General features: G+C 38.9%; 1 long non-coding RNA gene across 2 annotated transcripts in view; it reads left to right on the top strand.

Annotated features, from left to right (window-relative positions):
• Positions 1-4,955, top strand: part of LOC130455074 (uncharacterized) — a 29,098-nt gene extending 24,143 nt beyond the window's left edge. For both annotated transcript variants that reach the window (XR_008912910.1, XR_008912911.1), the window contains one exon: positions 2,750-4,955. This is a non-coding gene — a long non-coding RNA (uncharacterized LOC130455074). The remainder of the gene's footprint in view (positions 1-2,749) is intronic.
• The last annotated feature ends 10,543 nt before the right edge of the window (positions 4,956-15,498 follow it).

The raw sequence follows: 15,498 nt of genomic DNA, 5'->3' as shown, positions 1-15,498 counted from the left end.
CACTAATCCTGTTTCTTCTCAGCTCTTCCAGTAGTTTTCATTATCCTTTTTTGACAACTTTGCTAATTTGGTCAGTCTGAGGTAAAAACTAAGAACTGGAACTGTTATATTTTGCATTTCTCCAAATATTAGTAATTTGAAGAATTTTTTTTTGCATGGTATAGGTAGTCTGAATTTCTTCCCTATTCTTATTCTCTGACCATTAATCAACTGGTGAATGATTCTTATTGTTATAAATTTGAATTTGGAAATTTATTATACTGAGAATGAACTTTGTCCAAGAAACTGCTGCAAATATATTTCCCTCCAGTTGTGTTTCTCTTGTAATATATAATTGCATTGGATTTAGTTTTGTTATAGAATACTTTTGAATGTCTCTTTGAAAGAGGAAAATTTATCGCCAGAAAATAAATCCAAAATCGTGATGGGGACTAGTTGATGAAAACAAGGATGCTTACCCTGAAGAAAAGATGATTTACAAATTAGGGGGGGGGGGAGGGAGCAGAGGGTGGTGGCAGGGACTCCTGAGAGCTCTCTTCAGTATTTAAAGAACTATCACATAGAAGAGGGATTAATTTGCTTTGTTTGGACCCAGAAGGCAGAACTTCGACAATGGGTAGGAAGTCCAAAGGGACAGATTTAGATTTAATATAAAGAAACATTTCTTGACAACTAAGAATGTCCTTAAAGGAAATGGTAGCCTCTTAATTTTAAACAGGGGTGTGACATGATAGGGGCTTTGTGTTAGCAGTATCCATCTGTTAACTATATATGGACAATGGATTGGAGAGAAGAGAGGCTGGAGGCAGAGAGACCAAACAAGGCTATTAGGAGTTCAAAGGAGAAGTGAAGTTGTGTAGTGATGATGTGAGTAGACAGAAAGAGACAAGACATATAAAGAGACAAGAGAAGTGAAAATGATTCTGCTGTCTAGTGAGGAAACTTAAGGTCCTCTGCAGTCTGGCCAATCAATCCATTCAGGTTTCACATTGTTGCCTCTTTTCCATGAGCTCTGGGCTCCATCTTCTCTGTCATAGCATATCCAAATGGGTTTTCTCTATTAGATTATGAGGTTTTTGAAGGCAGGAAATATGCCTTCTTCTTCTCTGGATGTCCAGACCTTTGCTTAAAAGAGGAGCACTTACAGTTTACATTTTATAGAGCACTTTGAGGTTTTCAGCACGATTCACACATAGTAGCTCATTTTATTTTTATGACAAACCTGTAGGTACCTGCTATCATTGTTCTTATTTTTCATATGAGGAAATTGAACCTCAAGGAGGAAGTAACTTGCTCCAGATCACATGATATGGGATTTGAACAAAGGTCTGACCTGATTCTGAGCTTTCTGTTTTATCTCTTAAGCCTCTCTACTTCTTTATTAAGAAACGCTTAATAGATATTGGCCTGGGAGGCTGTAAGTTCTTTGCAAGTAGGGGTTATTTTTTATTTATTTTTGTATCCCCATAGTTTAGTCCAGAGCATTGTGCAAAGTAGGCATTTAACAAATGATGCCTATATTGAATTGCTGCATTGAACATTGTTTGAACTTGCTTTGGAAAATCAAAATTATTTACAAATGAAATTTAGGTACTCAGGAGTTACCATTTTATGGTAAACTGGCAATTTTTCAGTTTATAGAGAAGCTTTTTTGGGAACAATTTTATTTTCAATTCTACCCACCCCAGAAATCTGGATTTTGCTATGCCTTAAGATAAGCACATCTTTAAATTGTAATTTATGTGTATTCTCAACATTTTCACATTTAATTTCTAATAATTATGCAAAGAACTATCCACATTCATTTTCTGAAATTCAGGGTATGCTCTGCCAACCCATAAAGCTTATGGTACCCAGTAGCCAACTCCAGACACATAGCTCAGAGCTACTAATCTCTCTTGTCAGCACCTTGTAACCTGGTCCCTGATTAATTAGACCAAGAACATGTTCTGTATAATAGTTATTGATTGATTAATACTGTTTAGTCTGGTTCCTAATTGAGGGCACTTCTCCACCTGCCACAGGTATAAGTCAGCATTCCCAGAGTTTGGGATTTATAATGTATCTAGGATGAACCCCTTTCAAATGGGAAGGACCTCAGGTCTCTTGCTAAATGTACAAAGACTCTGTAAGTATTGCATGAACCACACATGAAATATGGACTGATGAGGAAATGGAGACCAAGAGGTGAAGTACTTACCTTAATTCCTTCAGTGGATCAATGACTGAGCTGGGAATAGAGGCCATGATCTTTGCCCCAGTACATTCATCAATGGCTCATGTTTCCTCTCCCAGCAAATGATGAACAGACACAAGAAATGTCAGGGAGATCTTTAACAGTTAAAATATGGATACACATTATACCTTGTCTTTGTTCATTTGGTCTTAAAAACAAGTCCTTGGCAGTTTTTAGTTGGAAGATGTGGCTCGCATCCTATGTTGGCTAACTGTGTGACTCTGGGAGAATCACTTCCCCCTCTGAGACTATTTCCTTTTTTCTAAAATGAAGGGAGGTTGAACTAGTTTATTTCTAAAGTCTGTTCTAGCTCAAATTCTTTTTGATTCACAGTGCTCTGTGCCTGGGAAATACTGTGGTTTGAAGATAACCTTCTAGGCTATTCCCAAGAGATGAGGTAGCTGGTGATTTACATTTGTTTTCAGGTTCCTATTGGCATAATCAAGAAGAGTGGTTTATAAAGTCATTTGCTGATACAATGAACTGTCTGATTTATTTTATTTTTCCATGTAGTGTGGAAGAGAGAATTTGCAATGCATGCAAAGGACATCATCTGTCAATCAAAAGGAACATTCTATTGGAATGTTCCCAGGAGAAGCAGTTGGAGTCAAGCCAGCAGCTGAAGTGGGCTGGACTTACTTCTGACCTAGGCTGAGAGGTTTTTGGCTTCTGGAACTGGGGAGAGGCTTGTGAACTAAGTTTGGCTGCTTGTGGCTGATGGTGAAGACCCTGAAGCTTTTGCTGACTGACTGAGGTTACCTGGCTGGCTAGAAGAAAAGAAGACATACAGTTATCCTAATCTCTCTGACTGTCCCTGCTAGTGACTGATTGCCATTTTCCCAATATCCTCCTAAACCTCCTTATAGAGAAGAGGGAAACCTATCCCTCTTACCTTATCTTCTACCCTTCTCCTGTCTTCCCCAAATAAACCCCTTACTTGAGAAATCAGAAGAAAAGAGTATTTCCTGAAATCTCATAGTTTACACTGAGTGAATTAAAGAAGGGGGAGGGGAAGCTGAGGCTTCTGAAGAAGGAGGTAAAGGGAGGAGGGTAGGAAAAACTTTTGATACATTAGTCATCTAGGAGAATCAATCAATAGACCCCCCCCCCTAGAAGTATCCCTTTATTACAGTAGTTAACCAGGATGGGCCCTCTGCAGAATCGGGGAAATTATGTTGTCAAATGTTCAACTTCATTGCCTTTTCCTCCAACCTTCTCTTTGTTCTTTGTCCCCCTTATCTCTAAATGCATATGCTTTTCCTTTATCATTCTTTTTTTTCTTTATCATTCTTTTTTTTTAAACCCTTACCTTCCCTCTTGGAGTTGATACTGTGTATTGGCTCCAAGGCAGAAAAGTGGTAAGGGCTAGGCAATGGGGGTCAAGTGACTTGCCCAGGGTCACACAGCTGGGAAATGTCTGAGGCCAGATTTGAACCTAGGACCTCCCATCTCTAGGACTGGCTCTCAATCCACTGAGCTACCCAGCTGCCCCCTCCTTTATCATTCTTAAGGGCAGAGGTTGTTTCATTTTTTGTCTTTATATTCTTACCATTTAACATAGATTCTGACACATAGTAGGCACTTAATAACTTTTTGTTGATTGATTGATCTGAAGACTAGGACTACTCACTGTAGCATTCCTATACTTTTTAGAGACCAAGTGCCATGCCCCTCTCCCCTCAGAGTGCTGGATGTGCCCTATCCCCTGTCCCTTACCCCATAGAGGGAGGGAGGAAGCACTCCATTGGGCTGCTGGGTGGAGGGGTGGGTGAAATGAGAAATGCCCTCAACAAGTATAGAGAGGAAAAGGGGAGTGACCCAAGTACTCCATTCCCCTCCAGCTATACTGTCTGTTTGCTGCCCACCTTACCCTCTGTGTGCCTCCACTGGGCTGCTGGGGATGTGGAAAAAATGTCATCAGGCAGGTAGAAAGGGGGAAGGAGGAAGGGCACTCATAGAGAATGCTCTGCATGCCATCTTTGGCACCCATGCCATAGGCTCACCATTACTGCTCCAGCCCTTTGGCATCTTCAGTGCTCCCAGTCCTATTCAGTTCAACTACTAGACTCTTCCCAAGACTGTAAGAAGTAGCTGTGTCTCATTGCCTCAGATTCTTGCTCATTAGTTTCCCAAACAAGTTAATATCCTAAATCTGATAAATTCAATGTACCCTTGCTTTCTTGGGTATGTATAATTTTTTTCAGAGAGGAAACAGAAACCATCAAGGTTAACTGAAAAGAAAATAGAGGACAGTAATGTTTCAATAAGTGCTTGGTCCCACCCCTCCATCCCTACTTCTGGGATAAAATATTGACAGGATTATAAGATTAATTCATAATCTGGATCCTTGTATGCCTTAGTGGACAGTCAGAGTAGTTGGAGCTATTAGGGAGGGACCTCAGGACCCAAGGAGTTTAATCCCTTTATTTTATAGGTGAGGTAATTGAGAGAAGCAGCTAGGTGCTAGAGAGGAGAGAAGAGTGCCAAATCTGGAGTCCATAAAACTTGAGTTGAAACCTGTTCTCAGAAATGTATTGAATCTCATTTTGCCTCAGTTCCTGAATTCCTGATCTGTAAAATGTAGATAGTAATAGACCTACTTCCCAGGAGTATTAAAAAGAAGAAATGAGACCATATTTGTAATGTATTTTGCAAGCCATAAAGTACTATGTAAATGTGTTACTGTTGTTATTATTAAATTGTATTGTTATTATTTTTATTTATTTATGTATTATTATTATGATTAATGTAAATGTGTTACTATTGCTATTAATTATGTAGAATCTAAGATCATGCCTGGCTTATCTATTCCACCATACTGCTTCTCTTTGTAAGGATTTCCTTGGCTTCTAATCTTCTGGTGATGGATCTCCCTATTTGTCCTGATAATATTTTATTTGTATGGAGGAAGTTAGGTGACACAATAGATAGAACACTAGATCTGGAGTCAAGGAGGCTTCACCATTCTTAGAGTCATGGCTGTGCTGGAGTCAGTTGGGATTGTGAAAGCTGTTTGGTATTTTCAATGTCAGCATTTATACTTTGGAAATCTGCAAATACTACAAGTCAGGAACACTACAAATTGATTATTGTTTTGCCAATTGTCTAGACTTAAGAAAGTAATGAAGAAAATATTAATAATGAGGGCAACTAGGTGGTTCAGTAGATTGAGAGCCAGGCCTAGAAACAGGAGGATTCAAAACTGGCTTCAGATACTTCCTAGCTGTGTGTCACTTGTGCAAGTCACTTAACCCCTATTGCCTAGCTCATACCACTCTTCTGCCTTAGAACCAATGCATGGTATTGATTCTAAGCCTGAAAGTAAGGATTAAAAAAAAAGAAAATGTTAATAATACAGATGAAATTTAGAAGGGTGTCATGTGTACATGTCCCCTCCCCCAAAGTCAATTATTAAATTTTTCCTAGCACATCTCTGTTTAAAGAGCCATAGAAATGCTAGTTGTTACTGTATTAGGTAAGACAGTAATCTGTTTTGGTGTCTCATGCTTCTACTAGTCTCAAGTTCTTGGAGGGAAGGAACCCTATTTATTTAAACTTTGTACTCTTCTTTCTCATTTTTGGCTTAAAATTATTTTTCCCCTAAGGACGCAGTTCAAACACTATCTTCTGCATGAAGATTTTCTTGATTTTTACCCTGTTAGTGCCTTTGTGCTATTAAAAAAAAAGTGTCTCCTAGTTAGAGTGTAAACTTCTTGAAATTGGGAATTGTCTCTCTTTTGAAAATGTGCATTCCCAGAGTTTAGCTCAATGTGTGGTACATAGTAGGTATTTTTTCATTGATTAATTGATTGGTATATATTCTTTTTCTATTGATTCTAGTCATACTTTTTTCTTTGTTCTCTTCCCATTATCTCTTAAGTTCCTTTTGAATATTCTTTGCTTCAATTTTTATATATACCTCTCCATTGCCTAGTGAGCCAATAAACATCTATTAAATGCCTATTACGTGCTAGATATTGTGCTAAATGCTGAGGATACAAAGAAAGGTAAAAGATAGTCCTTACCCTCAAGGAACTCCCAATCTAAAGGGGGAGACAACAAGCAAACAACTATTATAACAGATAAATTGGAAATCATTAAGAGTAAGTGGGACTGGGAAAAACTTCCTGTAGAAGATGAGAATTTAGTTGGGAATTAAACTAGTGTTTGGAACAGTGCTTGGCAAATCACAGGTGCTTAATAGATGCTACAGCACCCATAACAAGAGGGCAATGCAATTTAGCCTGGTTACCAATCCTGGGGCAGGTAAATAGGTTGGAGGTTATATTTTTGGAGACTCACATGTGAAGTCATAAATAATGATTAAGGAAAACCCTCTGTCTTCATACATCTTTGGGATATCATTGCAGTTTAAAAATAACCTTCAAATGAAAAATTTCTCTCTGTCACCAGATTTGGAACACATTGTCTAAGAGAAATAGAGTTAAGAGGAGTAGTCTTGCATGCTCAAGACATATCTGGTTCTGAGGCAGCTATGAGTAGTGATGGTTAAGGTGGAGATGACATATAGAGACATTTCCAGGAATTAGATTGACTTCTGACTGTGATTAGTGGGCCCTCTTTTCATTTTCTTTACTATAATCATTTTTAGACCCTTCCCTTCCATCATAGACTCAATACTGTGTTTTGTTCCAAGTCAGAAGAGCAGTATGGGCTAGGCAATGGGGGTTAAGTGACTTGCCCAGGGTCACACAGCCAGGAAGTGTCTGTGTTGACTATAACTGTTAAAGAAGTCTATTGCTTTAGAAGAAATCTTCTAACCTATGAACTTTAATGTGAATCAACACACACTATACTTATATTTATTCCAACCTGATTTTCAATTCAGAGTCATTTCATTCATATTAATAATTTTCATTCAGTTGGATCTGTGGCTTCTGCTCTGTGAGAAGAATGCCATTATTTGAACCCATGGATGGGTTCCTAATTACAGGCTCTGCCCCTGTCTTTTGCTGCTTGTGTTTCCATACAAACTATAGTTGGGGCAGAAGGTATAAAAGCAACTTGGTAGGCTACAAGTCACTTTTGGGGAAATTGTTGGAGAGACTGATATTGGGTTAGGTCTGGGAGTAACTCATTTGGGGTGTATCCTATGGGTATAGGAAGGTTATCATCTTAGAATTTTCTATTTTAACTTTTGTTGTTCAGTCATTTTTTCAGTTGCTATCAACTCTGAGTGATCACATTTGGAGTTTTCTTGCCAAAGATATCAGGATGGTTTGCCATTTCCATTTTCAGTTCATTTCACAGATGTGGAAACTGAGGCAAACAGGGTTAAGTGCTTGCCCAAGATTACACAGTGTCTGTGTCTGAGGCTGGATTTGAACTCAAGAAGATGAGTCTTTCTAACTACAGAACTAGCACTAGCACTGTACCAACCATCTGTTCTATTTTAACTACTTCTTGCTGACTAGGTGTTGAGCTCTATTATTTCTATCGAGATGGAAGATTATAAATGCTTCTGAATTTGGAACCCTGTGTCTAAGTCTCTTTATGAGAGGCAACATGGTCTAATGGGTAAATTCCTACAGCATTTTTGCCTTTGAGTCTTCCAATTTGTTTGAGCTTCAGCTTTATTATTTATTAGCTGTAGAATGCTGGGTAAGTCACCTAACCCCTTTGTGTCTTGGTTTCCACATCTATAAAATGATTCTCTCAAAAAAGCATTTATTATCTACTATGCATTAGGCATTGTACTAGGGCAGTGATGGTGAACCTATTCCATGTGTGCCAAAAAGGGCATACAGAGCACTCTCTTAGGTTATGCCTGCCATTGCCCATCAGAGTTAAGTACTAGAAAGCCAGAGGGACAGGAGTGGAGCTTCTCCTCTTCCCATCTCCATATGTCTGAGAACATTCCTCATTTCACTTATGGCTCTGCCCAACAGGCCAATGGGAGTGCTTCCTGCCTCCCCCATTTGGGTTAAGGGGATGGGACAATCCTGCTATGTGAGGGTACTGAGCAGATGGCAGCCTGTTGAGTCTGTGGTGAAGGTGATTTCTGTGGTGAGGTTGGAGAGGAGCTAGGTTTGAGGGGAGCAGAGCTCACTGTGTGGCACATAGCTGGAGGGGAATAGAGCCTGAAGGGAATGGAGTACTGGGGCCTCTCTCCTTCCCTTCTCCACATATGCTCCTCTGCCCAGTAACCCAATAGGAGTGCTTCCTCCTTCCCCTGTCTGGGATAAAGGTGGAGGCAGGAGGCAAGATGGGGGGTGGGGGTGGGGCACAGCACTTGGTCTCTGGAAGGTGGGCATAGTGCTCAGTCTGGGAGGTGGGGTGAGGGCCGGGCCCAGCACTCCATCTCTAAAAGGTTTACCATCACTGTACTAGGGTCTAGGGATATAAAGAAAAAAAAAGAATATGATCCCTTATGTTATATGCCAGGGATGATAGGATCCAATGAGAAAATATACATAAAGTACTTTGTTATAATAAAGCACCATATAAATGTCTGCTTCTATTATTACTATTGTTTCCTGTCCAACTATATGGCTGAATCCTTCTCTTTCCAGCACTCTTTTTGCCATATTGCCAGATTCTCTTTTTAAACTCTGTTGGCAGATGAGGCCAAGTTGAAAAGAAATGTAATGAAACAAAACTAAGTCATATATACCTATGAAATAAAAAAGAAACAGTTCCTAGCAGAATTTAATATCACCAACATGTTTTAATAGATCTAAAAGAAAAATCATTAATCTTTGCTACTGTATACGCTATTCTATTAGACACAACTAAATCACCTTTAATTTTGTAAGTAATAAGCACACACACAGAATTCCTCAAGGATCTCAGTGTCCAAATGTACCATTGTTGTCTTAGTCACCCCTATTAGCTCACTTACCAAATGGGAACTAAGAAATTGAAATCCAGCCAAGAATTCTAATCAGGAATTCAGTGACTTCCCCAGAAGAGATTAATGTCTGCGCCACAAAATGCCCTTATTCCAGGAAAGGGATTTGGGCTTTATGCTTTAGCCACAGGGAAAGAGCCTCCTGTAATATTACACCTGTACCTTGGTTTTTATTTGATTCCAATTTATTTCCGTGCTTTCCCTGAAGTCTTGTATCCTTCCTTCTGCCAGGTTTCTATGCTCTTCTTCCACCCTTGACCTCAATCATGAAAACAACCACCCCTAGAAGTTTACCCTTGTCTTGGTTGGACTCCTTCTATGCATTAGATGGATGCATTCAATTACATTCAAGGGAAGCAGGTGGGGGGAGCAGCTGGGATGAGAAGAAGTGAGCAGCCTGACAAACAAATTGAAGGGAGGGAGTGCATGTGTGTGTGTGTGTGTGTGTGTGTGTGTGTGTATGCGTGCGCGCGAGTCCGTGTGTGCATGTGTGTGTTAGTGAGAGGGGTGTTGGGGATCCAATTGCCACAACATGAAAATTTGCCTCGGAAATTGCTAATCTCACAATCTGTTCACAAGAGCTGACAGTACAGTAGATGTGCCAGGTAAAAAGTCAGCAAGCCTCAAGACCCTCCCATAAGATGAACTGCAAAATCTCTTTAATCAGTGCTGCTGCTGCATTTTAGTTTAATTCAAAGGAAAGCAGAGTGAATTCTGACAAATTTCTAAGGCTAAATTTCAAAGATCACCCCACCTCCACCCCATACACACACAGAATTTTACTTACAAATGACTAATATAAAGAGAATTAATGTGTTTCCAAGAGCAGGGCACAATTGGTGAGAGTTGGAGTCTATAGGATCCTTCTAGTTGCTTTAAAAAAATCAGAAAATGAGACCTTTCTTTATTGTTTCTATTTTGATTTATTGACAGCTCACATAACGATTTGACCAAGTTATGTCAGAGCTTCTTATGGAGTGACTTTCAATGTAAAACTCTCCACTTTTTATATGGAGAATGCAAACACAAATGCCATATCACACCCTGAAAATAAAATCTCATCTGTGGCACCAGACGTTGTATCTTCAGTAAATGTGTGAGCTGTAATTGTTGTTTTGTGCAGCACAAGTCACAGATATGGCTATTTCCTCTAGATTCAGAGAATCTTTTGTATTTTTTTATAGACTTAATAACCTCTTATTTGTACTATATACTACTTGGCATTTGGGAATGTTAGGAAAGTATCCCTGTCGTTGGTCCTAGCTGGGATAACTTCTTTTACTAAACTGATTGTTCCCTTTGGGATGGGGTAGGAGATGGGAAGAGTGAGCTGTAAGGGAAGGCGATATATATATATATATATATATATATATATATATATATATATATATATATATAGAGAGAGAGAGAGAGAGAGAGAGAGAGAGAGAGAGAGAGAGAGAGAAGAAAAAATATATAATACGGAGAAAAGAAAAGGAGAAACGATTGTTGCTAAACAAGAGCTTTAGGATAGTTAGATTTATAAATGAGAAAATAACAGGTCACAGTTACTATTTAAATATTTCCTGCCCCTCTGTCTCTCTTTACACACACACACACACACACACACACACACACACACACACACACACACACACACACACACACACACACTTCCCTCCTCCTCTTTCTGTCTTTCTTTTTTTCTGCTTTGACTGATTTTTCTTTAAGTTTTGTGACTTTCCTGACTTTAAAATAAATTTTAGTTTTTGTATATAATCTCCGAATTGGATTTCAGAGATCATCTTGCTTCAACTAGTATCTGAACAGAAATCCCCTCTGCAAATGATCTGACAAAGTATCATCAAGACCTCCAGAAAATCTCTCCTCTCCTTTTTTTCTAACATAGCTTGGCAAACCCAATGATTTCTGTTGAAACTAGAATTCCTCGACAATCTCAATTCATTTTGAATTTTAATGCTACTACCTCTGTAACACCTAGGGTTCTATCTTATTTAAGGTCCCTAGAAAGTTAGAGCCAGTTAAGGTATTTTAAGGGGCTCAGCATCCCCTCAAAACTGCAGTTAAAGAATCTCCATTTATCTGCTTACTTTTATTATGCCAGTCAGAATCTTTTTCCTAGTCTTGAGTCCAAATCCCTAGCCCAAGCCAATTACTTAATTTGGGGTTAGAAAATTTCTTTTGGCTCTCAAAGCATTAGTTCATGTCATCTTTATTGCTATGTATTGCTGCTGGTCTCATGGTCACTTCATTGCTTTCTGATGACATGCTCTCATTTTTAGCTATTCAAGGCTATCTGCTATTATCTTCTGGAGTTTAGTGGTTAGTAAGCTCTCTTGGTAAGGGAGATGAAGACTTTAAAGTGTATATGCTAGAGCTGTAAAGCACCTATACCCAGGAAGCACTGAGCAAAAGCAGTTAATATTAGGTTTGTTATTTTGACTACTTTTCTCCAGTTGTCCTTTGTGCTAGAAGAGGTCATATGACATTTAGATAATTGGGTCAAGGTACCGTATGTTCTACTGTAGCTGATCAGTCCAATTTGAACTAGGAAGGCTCTACCACAAGTTGGGTATAAATAGTCCATTCAAACATCTGGGCTGGAGATTTGTACAACTCCTGACTCCTTTGTTTATTTGCTCAAAGGGTACAGCATCTTCTCTGATGTGGGCACATCATACTGGGTGGTCCTGTGCCAGGGTTGCCCTTGTCTCACAATCCACAGTAAAGTTGTTCAGAGAGACTTTGAGAATGTCCTTGTGCCCCTTCTTCTGATTTCCATGTTCTGACTTGAAGGACTTTTCTTCTACTCCTGACTCAAGTCTCTAGCCCAAGCCAATGACCTAATTTGGATTTAGAAAATTTCTTTTGTCTCTCAGAGAATTTTGTGGACTCCTCTCAACAAAACTCCACAGGAATTATATAATGCTGGGACAATGAGGCTCCTCTCAGCCCCAATAATAGCCATATTAATGGCTAGCAGCCATGGCAATGAAGAAGACTTCTAGATGAGGCTGATGGTGCACCTTTCCCTATATTCTACTGTCCCACCTTTATTATACATTCCCTTCAGCAACAAAATAACCAAGTATTGTTTAGTATTCTAATCAGAACAGAATGGCTGGTCTTTGTATACATCATTTATATAGTGCTATGCCACATTTAAAAATCCATCCAGTGTTACTTTCATTTGCTTCAGCCTTCTATACTTACCTCATCCCAATTAGTTTCAGTGATAACTCTGAGGTTCAGTTTGCCTCTTAAATTATCTAATTCTTCTTGCTTTTTGTCTGTGTTTCTTGCATTTGTGACTAGACATCTCAGGCCAGAGGGTTTGTTTTTTATCACTCGATTTTTTGAGTGTGTCTTCTGTGAATTTCTGGTTATCTTTATTGTTCTTCTTCGTACCTAGAGCTACTTTCTATAGTATCTGAAGTTGTGGATAGAAATCATTTCCTCTCTTGCCCTTGATTTTCAGTTTGAAGCTCTTTTGATTACATTCATATTACTTCTTACCAGCTCTTGTTAGCACTTTATTTCCTGTCTACACTCCACTATTCCTACATTTTAAGTTGTGATCCAGAAATCCAAACCCATTTTATACCATTTTATTAAGCACCTGCTCACTTCCTAGGTCTTTTTTCTCTTGAAGCTTTTGCCTTTGCTCAGCACCAGTGAAGAAGAGGATGGCCTATATTTTTTAATAGTGTGATTGGACATTCATAAAAGCCTAGTGGAAAACTTCTTTTTTTAATGAATTACACACTAAGTAATTTACTAAGAGCTTAGTATATCCTAAACCCCACATTAAGCACTGTTTGGGACACAGAGAAATATAGATATACTTCCTCACTACTAGGAACATATATTTCACTGCTTGGAGATAAAAGAAGATAGGCAGGACCCTTCGAACTTAAAACCAAACTTTTGGAATAGAAGCTTTCAAAATGTTTTATTTGGAATATGGATCCCATTTTCCATTTATCCAACAGATCTTTACTCAGCATTTATGTTTATATTATTTACAGGTTTTTATTTGGCTTTGTAAGCAATTTGAAGATGAATAAGATAAAGTCACAGACATAAGGGCACTTATAATCTGGCAGGGGTGGTAAGATATAGGTAAGTGAAATGAGATTCAAAATCTAATAAGTAGAAGTAGAGACCATTTCACTTTAGCTATATTAATTGGAGGTGACCATGGAAAATTTAGCATTTGAGCTGGATCTTGAAGAATGATTAGAATTTAATTACAGCATGATCTTTTAGATGAAGCTTCAAATTCATTTGTGTGGCATTCTCGGTGGTTCTTGTTGAATCTGAGCTCCAGTAACGTGTATTCTTAACTTTATTGAATTTCAGGCTATTGTATTTGATTACTTTTGGGTATTGATTACTTAGTTTGTTTCATTGAAAGATTTTTCCAATTTTGTTGCTACTATCAAAAAATTTTGTTGATGACTAATTTATAATATAGTTTGAGGTCTCTGAGAATTCATCTATGCTAATCCTGACTTCACAGATTATGTTTGATCATTGAATTAGGAAGTTCTTATTTCTCATGTAGGGAGGCAGATTTTCTAATTTTTTTCTTTTAGGCCAAGATTGGTCATTTTAATTATATAGTTGCATTCAGCTTTGCTTTACTGTTCTTTTCATTTATATTGTTGAAATATATATGTATGTATGTAATTTTCTAGGTTCTGGCTGTTTTACTATGTTAGTTCATTCAAATCTTTCCATGTTTCTCTGAATTTCTCAAATCAATCTTTTTCTTTTCCTATAAGTTTCTTTTTTTGTTTCTTTCCTGAGATTTACCAATGTGGATTTCTTTTTCTCTTCTTTCAATGATTTCTGCTGGCTAGGCAATAGTTATATTCTCATAATTCTTATTTCTCCTTTATATCATTCAGGCAGAGTTTACTGAGGTTCTGTGCTTTCTTAAAAATTCATAGAATCCTCAGCCTCATCAGGTGCTGAATCATTTCCCTTTGTTTTCCTGGATTAATTCATAGAAGATTAAACTTGTTTATTAGGTTTGGAGGTCATATTTCCTTCTCCTGTGAATGTATTCCTGTTTATATACTTATCCTCAAGGTTTTTGAGTTTTCTTCTTTCTGAGATAATTTGAGGCTGTATACACACACACACACACACACACACACACACACAAATGCTCATTCCCTTCACTTTCCCCCTTCTGTACTGCTCACTTTCTGATACCTTCTCTTCTGATGATAGTGTCCCTTGGGGCTATATCTCAGAACTTCTCAGTCTCCTTTCATGCTGGACAGACACTTCATGGATCATCAGTCTCGATCTCTGATTTGGGGGGTGGGGGAGCAAAACTTATCTCAGGTGGATGCCTGGGTTTTCCCCTTCAGGTTCAGAGGAGTATCACACAGCTTGCCTTCCCTCCCCCTCGCCCCCATATAGGTCCTGTCTTGGATCCTCTCTTGTTCCCTGTGTTCCTCAGTTATCCCCCATTGCAAGCTCAACAAGATTTCTGCTTTTGGATCTCTAAGGCACTGGGAGGAAGTGAGTGGGAAAAAGTGTAAAGTTGAAGTCTGTAATAAGTCCAGACATATCGACTGGCTGTTCCCGCTATTCCTCTGCTTGGGGGGAGGTCTTACAGCACACTATATGCCTTTGCCCAAGCTCATTTCTGCCTTTTGGAGTATGGATTGCCTTGGCATTGAGAAAAAGTGGGATGGGGAGTTGAGCTCTATTTTATGTCAGACACCTGCCCTGATCTTTCCCCTCTGTTCCTCCCTGCTCCTGCATGATTCTGTTATGGCACAGGACCTGGCTTTTGCAATCTGAACAACTTTGTGACATTTGGGGTTTTGGATCTCTGATGCCCTGGGGGCTGGTGGGAGGGGACTGAGGCCTGCAAGGCCATGAATTCACAGTGTGCAGCCTTCTTTTTTACAGATGGCAGTAGTGGGGAGAGCTGAATGAGTACTTCTTAGGGGGAGGGAAAACGGGTCTCCTTGGCTGTTAGATCATTGAGATTTTTATACCTTGTTTGGTGGAGAAAACTGAAAGAACTTTATCTCTGGCACATAATTTCCATTTTGAAGAGGCTTGAGAGGTTGTGAGTTTTGCAGAAAATGTTTAGTTCTCCATCTGGTCATGTGAACAGAAGTTCTTTTACATTTTGTTGAGGGGGAATATCCTGAGTATTTTTCCTCTAAGGTAGGGAGATTCTTAATCATTAATTGAGGAATACCTTCCTTTAAGGCTCAGCTCATATCCATGGGCCATTTCTTAGTACTCCTCGACTTCTCACCTTTTTGGATCCCTCCTAGAGGCCCTCCATGCTCTCTTGATCCTTAAATATTCACATTCATACTTATCTGTTCACATACTATATTGCCTCAGTAGGATA

Source organism: Monodelphis domestica, chromosome 6 (assembly GCF_027887165.1).
Source record: "Monodelphis domestica isolate mMonDom1 chromosome 6, mMonDom1.pri, whole genome shotgun sequence".
Classification (NCBI taxonomy): domain Eukaryota; kingdom Metazoa; phylum Chordata; class Mammalia; order Didelphimorphia; family Didelphidae; genus Monodelphis; species Monodelphis domestica.
This window is presented reverse-complemented; position numbering and strand designations above follow the sequence as displayed.